Raw genomic sequence first — 8,983 nt, forward strand, 5'->3', positions numbered from 1 at the left:
GGGTTGCCCGAGTGGTTATTAGGCATGACTACAAATTATGGTAGGGTGGGTGTGTCGGAGTGGTTATTGGCCATGACTAGAAATCATGTGGGCTTTGCCCGCACACGTTCGAATCTTGCAACTCACGAATACATTTTTTTCTTTTTTCTTTCTTCTTTCAGTGTGTCACGGTCATACTTCTTCAACCAGCGTGATGATCCCGAACTCAAGCCCCATTCAAATTTTTCATCCAACTTTGCAACCAAACATCACTTGTAAAGAATCTAAGCTTGTTCGACCACACGCATCGCGTCTTTCGTGCTGTTAGAGTGGTTATTGGGCGACTATAATTTTATATTTTAACTAAAACAATCTTAAACTTGTGTGCTCGTTGCAGGGGTTGCCCGAGTGGTTATTAGGCATGACTACAGATTATGACAGGGTAGGTGTGCCAGAGTGATGATCGGGCATGGCTAGAAATCATGTAGGCTTTGCCCGCACAGGTTTGAATCCTATCACTCACGAATAAATTTTTTTCTTCTTTTAGTGTGTCACGGTAGTACTTCTTCAACCAGCGTGATGGTCCCGAACTCAAGCCCCATTCAAATTTTTCATCCGGCTTTGTGCTTTATGGTTTCGTCGAACCTTCAACGAGATTTACCAGAATCTAAGCTTGTTCGACCACACGCGTTGTGCTGCTCGAGTGGTTATTGGGCATGACTATAATTTTAGATTTTAACTAAAACAATCTTAAAATTGTGTGCTCCGTTGCAGGGGTTGCCCGAGTGGTTATTAGGCATGACAACAGATTATGGTAGGGTGGGTGTGCTAGAGTGATTATTGGGCATGGCTAGAAATCATGTGGGCTTTGCCCTTGCCACTCACGAATGAATTTTTTTCTTCTTTTAGTGTATCACGGTCGTACTTCTTCAACCAGAGTGATGTGCTCCGTTGCAGGGGTTGCCTGAGTGGTTATTAGGCATGACTACAAATTATGATAGGGTGGGTGTGTCGGAGTGATTATCGGGCATGTCTAGAAATTATGTGGGCTTTGCCCGCGCAGGTTTGAATCCTGCCACTCACGAATGAATTTATTTTTCTTCTTTTATAGTGTGTCACGGTCGCACTTCTTCAACCAGTGTGATGATCCGAACTCAAGCCCCATTCAAAATTTTCATCCTGCTGATCTAAAACAATCTTTAAAATTGTGTGCTCCGTTGCAGGGGTTGCTCGAGTGGTTATTAGGCATGACTACAGATTATGGCAGGGTAGGTGTGCCGGAGTGATTATCGGGCATGACTAGAAATCATGTGGGCTTTGCTCGCGCAGGTTCGAATCCTGCCACTCGTGAATGAATTTTTTTTTTCTTTTTTTCTTCTTTCAGTGTGTCAGGGTCGTACTTCTTCAAACGACATGATGATCCCAAACTCAAGCCCCATTCAAAATTTTCATCCGGCTTTGTGCTTTCGTCAGAACTTCAACGAGATTTACCTTTGCCAACCAAACATCACTTGTACAGAATCTAAGCTTGTTCGACCACACGCGTCGTTCGTGCGGCTCTAAAACAATCTTAAAATTGTGTGCTCCGTTGCAGGGGTTGCCCGAGTGGTTATTAAGCATAACAACATATTATGGCAGGGTGGTTATGCTAGAGTGGTTATCGGGCACGACTAGAAATCATGTGTGCTTTTGCCCACGCAGGTTCGAATCCTGCCACTCACGAATGAATTTTTTTCGAATTTTTTTTTCTTCTTTAGTGTGTAATGGTCGTAAGTCTTCAACTGACATGATGATCCCGAACTCAAGCCCCATTCAAAATTTTTATCTGACTTTGTGCTTTGTGGTTTCGTCAGACCTTCAACCTTCAACAAGATTTACCTTTTCCAATCAAACATCAGTTGTACTTAGCTTGTTCGACCACACGCGTCGTGCTACTCGAGTGGTTATTGGGCATGACTATAATTTTAGATTTTAACTAAAACAATCTTAAAATTGTGTGCTCCGTTGCAGGGGTTGACCGAGTGGTTATTAGGCATGACTACAAATTATGGTAGGGTGGGTGTGCCGGAGTCGTTATTGGGCATGGCTAGAAACCATGTGGGCTTTGTTTGCAGGTTCGAAACTTGCCACTCATTAATGAATTTTTTTCTTCTTTCAGTGTGTCACGGTCATACTTCTTCAACCGGGGTGATGTGCTTCGTTGCAGGGGTTGCCCGAGTGGTTATTAGGCATGACTATAGATTATGGCAGGGTGGGTGTGTCGGAGTGATTATCGGGCATGACTAGAAATCATGTGGGCTTTGCCTGCGCAAGTTCGAATTCTGCCACTCTTGAATGATTTTTTTTTTTCTTTTTTTCTTCTTACAGTGTGTCACGGTTGTACTTCTTCAAACGACATGATGATCCCTAACTCAAGCCCCATTCAAAATTTTCATATGGCTTTGTGCTTTGTGGTTTGGTCCAAGTATCACTTGTACAAAATTTAAGCTTGTTCAACCATACGCATGTAGAACACGCATCTAAAACAATCTTAAAATTGTGTGCTCAATTGCAGGGGTTGCTCAAGTGGTTATCGGGCATCACTGTGCTGGAGTGGTTATCGGGCATGACTGGAAGTCATGTGGGCTTTGCTCACGCAGGTTCGAATCTTGCCACTCACGAATGAATTTTACGACGTGCTGAAGTGGTTATTATCTCGGGCATGACTTCTCAATTGCAGGGGTTGCTCGAGTGATTATTAGGCATGACTACAGATTATGGCAGGGTGGGTGTGAATTTTTTTCTTCTTTTTTTCTTCTTTTAGTGTGTCACGGTCGTACATCTTCAAACAACATGATGATCGTGACATTCAAATTTTTCATCCGGCTTTGTGCTTTGTGGTTTCCTCCAAACATCACTTGTAAAGAATTTAAGCTTGTTCGACCACACGCGTTGTTCGTGCTGCTCTAAAACAATTTTAAAATTGTGTGCTCCATTGCAGGGGTTGCCCGAGTGGTTATTAGGCATGACTAAGATTATGGCAGGGTGGGTGTGCCGGAGTGGTTATCGGGCATGACTAGAAGTCATGTGGGCTTTGCTCACGTAGGTTCGAATCTTGCCATCATCCGGCTTTGTGCTTTGTGGTTTTGTCAAACCTTCAACGAGATTTACCTTTGCCAACCAAACATCACTTGCACATAATCTAAGCTTGTTCGACCACACGCGTCTCCTCTAAAACAACCTTAAAATTGTGTGCTCCATTGCAGGGGTTGCCCGAGTGGTTATTTGGCATGACTATATATTATGGTAGGGTGAGTGCGCCGGAGTGGTTATCGGGCATGACTAGAAATCATGTGGGATTTTGCCCGCGCAGGTTCGAATCTTGCCATCATCCGGCTTTGTGCTTTGTGGTTTCGTCAAACCTTCAACGAGCTTTACCTTTGCCAACCAAACATCACTTGCACATAATCAAGCTTGTTCGACCACATGCGTCTCTTCTAAAACAATCTTAAAATTGTGTGCTCCATTGTAGGGGTTTCCCGAGTGGTTATTTGGCATGACTATATATTATGGTAGGGTGAGTGTGCCGTAGTGGTTATCGGGCATGACTATATACAAGGATATAATCTTGTCACTCGCGAATGAATTTTTTTCTTCTTTTTTTCTTCTTTTAGTGTGTCACAGTCGTACTTCTTCAAACAGCATGATGATCCTGACATTCAAATAATTAAGCTTGTTCGACCACACGTCGTTCGTGCTGCTCTAAAACAATCTTAAAATTGTGTGCTCCATTGCAGAGGTTTCCCTAGTGGTTATTAGGCATGACTTAGATTATGGGTTGAGTGTGCCGGAGTGGTTATTGGGCATGACTAAAAGTCATGTGGGCTTTGCTCGCGTAGGTTCGAATCTTGCCATCATCCGGCTTTGTGCTTTGTGGTTTCGTCAGACCTTCAACGAAATTTACCTTTGCCAACCAAACATCACTTGCACATAATCACATAATCCGCGTCATTCGTGCTGTTCTAAAATAATCTTAAAATTGTGTGCTCAATTGCAGGGGTTGCCCGCAGTGGTTATTAGGCATGACTATAGATTATAGCAGGGTGAGTGTGCCGGAGTGTGGTTATCTCGGGCATGACTAGAAATCATGTGAGCTTTGCCCGTGCAAGTTCGAATCTGGCCACTCACGAATGAATCTTTTTTCTTCTTTTTTTCTTCTTTTAGTGTGTCGCGGTCGTACTTCTTCAAACAACACGATGATCCCGACATTCAAATTTTTCATCCTACTTTGTGCTTTGTGGTTTCGTCCAAACATCACTTGTAAAGAATCTAAGCTTGTTCGACCACATGCGTCTCCTTCAAAACAATCTTAAAATTGTGTGCTCCATTGCAGGGTTGCTCGAGTGGTTATTAGGCATGACTATATATTATGGTAGGGTGAGTGTGCTGGAGTGGTTATCGGGCATGACTAGAAATCATGTGAGATTTGCCCGTGTAGGTTCGAATCTTATCACTCATGAATAAAAAATTCAAATTTTTCATTCGGCTTTATGTTCTGTGGTTTCGTCCAAACATCACTTGTACAGAATTTAAGCTTGTTCGACCACATGCGTTGTTCGTGCTGCTCTAAAACAATCTTCAAATTGTGTGCTCCATTGTAGGGGGTTGCCCGAGTGGTTATTAGGCATGACTAAGATTATGGCAGGGTGGGTGTGCCGGAGTGGTTATCGGGCATGACTAAAAGTCATGTGGGCTTTGCTCGCGCAGGTTCAAATCTTTCCATCATCCGGCTTTGTGCTTTGTGGTTTCGTCAGACCTTCAACGAAGATTTACCTTTGCCAACCAAACATCACTTGCACATAATCACATAATCTAAGTTTTTTCGACCACACGCGTCGTTCGTACTGTGTGCTCAATTGCAGGAGTTGCTCGAGTGGTTATTAGGCATGACTACAGATTATGACAAGGTGGGTTTGCTGGGGTGGTTATCTTGGGCATGACTAGAAAGTCATGTGGGCTTTGCTCCGCAGGTTCAAATCTTGCCACTCATGAATAAATTTTTTAATTTTCATCCGGCTTTGTGCTTTGTGGTTTCGTCTAAACATCTTGTACAGAATCTAAGCTTGTTCGACCACACGCGTCTCCACTAAAACAATCTTAAAATTGTGTGCCCAATTGCAGGGGTTGCCCGAGTGGTTATTAGGCCTGACTACAGATTACGGTAGGGTGGGTGTGTCGGAGTGGTTATCTTGGGCATGACTAGAAAGTCATGTGGGCTTTGCTCCGCAGGTTCGAATCTTGCCACTCATGAATAAATTTTTTAATTTTCATCCGGCTTTGTGCTTTGTGGTTTCGTCTAAACATCTTGTACAGAATCTAAGCTTGTTCGACCACACGCGTCTCCACTAAAACAATCTTAAAGTCTAAACATCTTGTACAGAATCTAAGCTTGTTCGACCACACGCGTCTCCACTAAAACAATCTTAAAATTGTGTGCCCAATTGCAGGGGTTGCCCGAGTGGTTATTAGGCCTGACTACAGATTATGGTAGGGTGGGTGTGTCGGAGTGGTTATCTGGGGCATGCCTAGGTGGGTGTGTCGGAGTGGTTATCTGGGGCATGCCTAGAAGTCATGTGGACTTTGCTCACGTAGGTTAGAATCTTGCCACTCAACATCACTTGTACAGATTCTAAGCTTGTTCGACCACACGCGTCTCCTCTAAAACAATCTTAAAATTGTGTGCTCTATTGCAGGGGTTGCCCGAGTGGTTATTAGGCATGACTATATATTATGGTAGGGTGAGTGTGCTAGAGTGGTTATCGAGCATGACTAGAAATCATGTGGGCTTTGGCCGCGTAGGTTCAAATCCTGCCACTCACGAATGAAATTTTTCATCTTTTTTTCTTCTTTTAGTGTGTCATGGTCGTACTTCTTCAAACAGCATGATGATCCTGACATTCAAATTTTTCATGTACAGAATTTAAGCTTGTTCGACCACACGCGTCGTTGTTCGTGCTGCTTTAAAACAATCTTAAAATTGTGTGCTCCATTGCAGGGGTTGCCCGAGTGGTTATTAGGCATGACTAAGATTATGGCAGGGTGGGTGTGTCGGAGTGGTTATCGGGCATGACTAAAAGTCATGTGGGCTTTGCTCGCGCAGGATCGAATCTTGCCATCATCCGGCTTTGTGCTTTGTGGTTTCGTCAGACCTTCAACGAGATTTACCTTTGCCAACCAAACATCACTTGCACATAATCACATAATCTAAGCTTGTTCGATCACACACGTCGTTCGTGCTGCTCTAAATTATGGCAGAGTGGGTGTGTCGGATTGGTTATCTCGGGCATGACTAGAGAAAGTCATGTGGGCTTTGCTCGCGCAGGGGTGGGTGTGCCGGAGTGGTTATCGGGCATGACTAGAAAGTCATGTGGGCTTTGCTCGCGCAGGTTCAAATCTTGCCACTCACGAATGAATTTTTCTAAGCTTGTTCGACCACACGCGTCTCCTCTAAAACAATCTTAAAATTGTGTGCTCCATTGCAGGGGTTGTCAGAGTGGTTATTAGGCATGACTATAGATTATAGTAAGGTGGGTATGTTGGAGTGGTTATCGGGAAAGCCCACCTGCGCAGGTTCGAATCCTGCCACTCACGAATGAATTTTTTTTATTCTTTTAGTGTGTCACGGTCGTACTTCTTCAAGCAGCATGATGATCCCGACATTCAAATTTTTCATCCGGCTTTGTTCTTTGTGGTTTCGTCCAAACATCACTTGTATAGAATTTAAGCTTGTTCGACCACACGCGTCATTCGTGCTGCTCTAAAACAATCTTAAAATTGTGTGCTCCATTGTAGGGGTTGCTCGAGTGGTTATTCGGCATGACTAAGATTATGGCAGGGTGGGTGTGTCGGAGTGGTTATCGGGCATGACTAGAAAGTCATGTGGGCTTTGCTTGCGCAGGTTCGAATCTTGCCACTCACGAATGAATTTTCACTTGTACAAAATCTAAGCTTGTTCGACCACACACATCTCCTCTAAAACAATCTTAAAATTGTATGCTCCATTGCAGGGGTTTCCCGAGTGGTTATTAAGCATGACTATATATTATGGTAGGGTGGGTGTGCCGGAGTGGTTATCGGGCATGACTAGAAATCATGTGGGCTTTGCTCGCGCAGGTTCGAATCCTGCCACTCACGAATGAATTTTTTTGCTTTGTGGTTTCGTCCAAACATCACTTGTACATAATTTAAGCTTGTTCGACCACACGTGTCGTTCATGCTGCTCTAAAACAATCTTAAAATTGTTTGCTCCATTGTAGGGGGTTGCTCGAGTGGTTATTAGGCATGACTAAGATTATGGCAGGGTGGGTGTGCTGGAGTGGTTATCGGGCATGACTAGAAGTCATGTGGGCTTTGCTTGCGCAGGTTCCAATCTTGCCACTCACGAATAAATTTTTTAATTTTCACTCAATTGCAAGGGTTGCCCGAGTGGTTATTAGGCATGACTACAGATTATGGCAGGGGGTGGGTGTGTTAGAGTGGTTATCTCAGGCATGATTAGAATTCATGTGGGCTTTGCTCACGCAAGTTCGAATCTTGCCACTCACGAATGAATTTTTTATTTTCATTTTAATTTTCATCACCACACGCGTCTCCTCTAAAACAATCTTAAAATTGTGTGCTCCATTGCAGGGGTTGCCCAAGTGGTTATAAGGCATGACTATATATTATGGTAGGGTTGGTGTGCCAGAGTGGTTATCGGGCATGATTAGAAATCATGTGGGCTTTGCCCGCGTAGGTTCGAATCCTGCCACTCACGAATGAAATTTTTCATCTTTTTTTCTTCTTTTAGTGTGTCATGGTCGTACTTCTTCAAACAGCATGATGATCCCGACATTCAAATTTTTCATGTACAGAATTTAAGCTTGTTCGACCACACACGTCGTTGTTCGTGCTGCTTTAAAACAATCTTAAAATTGTGTGCTCCATTGTAGGGGTTGCCCGAGTGATTATTAGGCATGACTAAGATTATGGCAGGGTGGGTGTGTTGGAGTGGTTATCGGGCATGACTAAAAGTCATGTGGGCTTTGCTCGCGCAGGATCGAATCTTGCCATCATCTGGCTTTGTGCTTTGTGGTTTCGTCAGACCTTCAACAAGATTTACCTTTGCCAACCAAACATCACTTGCACATAATCACATAATCTAAGCTTGTTCGATCACACGCGTTGTTCGTGCTGCTCTAAATTATGGCAGGGTGGGTGTGTCGGATTGGTTATCTCGGGCATGACTAGAGAAAGTCATGTGGGCTTTGCTCGCGCAGGGGTGGGTGTGCTAGAGTGGTTATCGGGCATGACTAGAAAGTCATGTGGGCTTTGCTCGCGCAGGGGTGGGTGTGCCGGAGTGGTTATCGGGCATGACTAGAAAGTCATGTGGGCTTTGCTCGTGCAGGGGTGGGTGTGCCGGAGTGGTAATCTGGCATGACTAGAAAGTCATGTGGGCTTTGCTCGCGCAAGGGTGGGTGCGGGAGTGGTTATCTCGGGCATGACTAGAAAGTCATGTGGGCTTTGCTCGCGCAGGTTCAAATCTTGCCACTCACGAATGAATTTTTCTAAGCTTGTTCGACCACACGCGTCTCCTCTGAAACAATCTTAAAATTGTGTGCTCCATTGCAGGGGTTGTCAGAGTGGTTATTAGGCATGACTATAGATTATAGTAGGGTGGGTATGGTGGAGTGGTTATCGTGAAAGCCCACCTGCGCAGGTTCGAATCCTGCCACTCACGAATGAATTTTTTTTATTCTTTTAGTGTGTCACGGTCGTACTTCTTCAAGCAGCATGATGATCCCGACATTCAAATTTTTCATCCGGCTTTGTTCTTTGTGGTTTCGTCCAAACATCACTTGTATAGAATTTAAGCTTGTTCGACCACACGCGTCATTCGTGCTGCTCTAAAACAATCTTAAAATTGTGTGCTCCATTGTAGGGGTTGCCCGAGTGGTTATTAGGCATGACTAAGATTATGGCAGGG

The 8,983-nt window shown here is 44.1% G+C and overlaps 7 non-coding genes across 7 annotated transcripts; all 7 read left to right on the forward strand.

Annotated features, from left to right (window-relative positions):
* The first annotated feature begins 1,247 nt into the window (after nt 1-1,247).
* On the forward strand, nt 1,248-1,329 carry TRNAS-AGA. Its single transcript has one exon. It is a non-coding gene; the product is annotated as a tRNA-Ser (tRNA).
* Nucleotides 1,330-3,267: 1,938 nt separating this feature from the next.
* TRNAS-AGA lies at nt 3,268-3,353 on the forward strand. Its single transcript has one exon. It is a non-coding gene; the product is annotated as a tRNA-Ser (tRNA).
* Nucleotides 3,354-5,756: 2,403 nt separating this feature from the next.
* TRNAS-AGA lies at nt 5,757-5,838 on the forward strand. Its single transcript has one exon. It is a non-coding gene; the product is annotated as a tRNA-Ser (tRNA).
* Nucleotides 5,839-6,342: 504 nt separating this feature from the next.
* Nucleotides 6,343-6,425, forward strand: TRNAS-AGA. The gene has a single exon. It is a non-coding gene; the product is annotated as a tRNA-Ser (tRNA).
* A 429-nt stretch (nt 6,426-6,854) lies between these two features.
* On the forward strand, nt 6,855-6,937 carry TRNAS-AGA. The gene has a single exon. It is a non-coding gene; the product is annotated as a tRNA-Ser (tRNA).
* A 133-nt stretch (nt 6,938-7,070) lies between these two features.
* TRNAS-AGA lies at nt 7,071-7,152 on the forward strand. Its single transcript has one exon. It is a non-coding gene; the product is annotated as a tRNA-Ser (tRNA).
* Nucleotides 7,153-7,692: 540 nt separating this feature from the next.
* TRNAS-AGA lies at nt 7,693-7,774 on the forward strand. The gene has a single exon. It is a non-coding gene; the product is annotated as a tRNA-Ser (tRNA).
* Nucleotides 7,775-8,983: the final 1,209 nt, after the last annotated feature.

This window comes from Cucurbita maxima, unplaced genomic scaffold (genome assembly GCF_002738345.1).
Source record: "Cucurbita maxima cultivar Rimu unplaced genomic scaffold, Cmax_1.0 Cma_Scf00014, whole genome shotgun sequence".
Taxonomy (NCBI): Eukaryota; Viridiplantae; Streptophyta; class Magnoliopsida; order Cucurbitales; family Cucurbitaceae; genus Cucurbita; species Cucurbita maxima.